Raw genomic sequence first — 389 nt, 5'->3', positions numbered from 1 at the left:
ATGATCCAGCGGATGTTGGTCAATTTGATCTCTGGTTCCTCTGCCTTTTCTAAAACCAGCTTGAACATCAGGAAGGTTCACGGTTCACATAGTGCTGAAGCCTGGCTTGGAGAATTTTGAGCATTACTTTACTAGCGTGTGAGATGAGTGCAATTGTGCAGTAGTTTGAGCATTCTTTGGCATTGCCTTTCTTTGGGATTGGAATGAAAACTGCCCTTTTCCAGTCCTGTGGCCACTGCTGAGTTTTCCAAAGTTGCTGGCATATTGAGTGCAGCACTTCCACAGCATCATCTTTCAGGATTTGGAATAGCTCAACTGGAATTCTATCACCTCCACTAGCTTTCTTCATAGTGATGCTTTCTAAGGCCCACTTGACTTCACATTCCAGG

The sequence above is a fragment of the Bison bison genome, unplaced genomic scaffold (genome assembly GCF_000754665.1).
Source record: "Bison bison bison isolate TAMUID 2011002044 unplaced genomic scaffold, Bison_UMD1.0 scf7180017864464, whole genome shotgun sequence".
Taxonomy (NCBI): domain Eukaryota; kingdom Metazoa; phylum Chordata; class Mammalia; order Artiodactyla; family Bovidae; genus Bison; species Bison bison.
The sequence above is the reverse complement of the archived record's forward strand: the minus strand, read 5'-3'. Positions refer to the sequence as shown.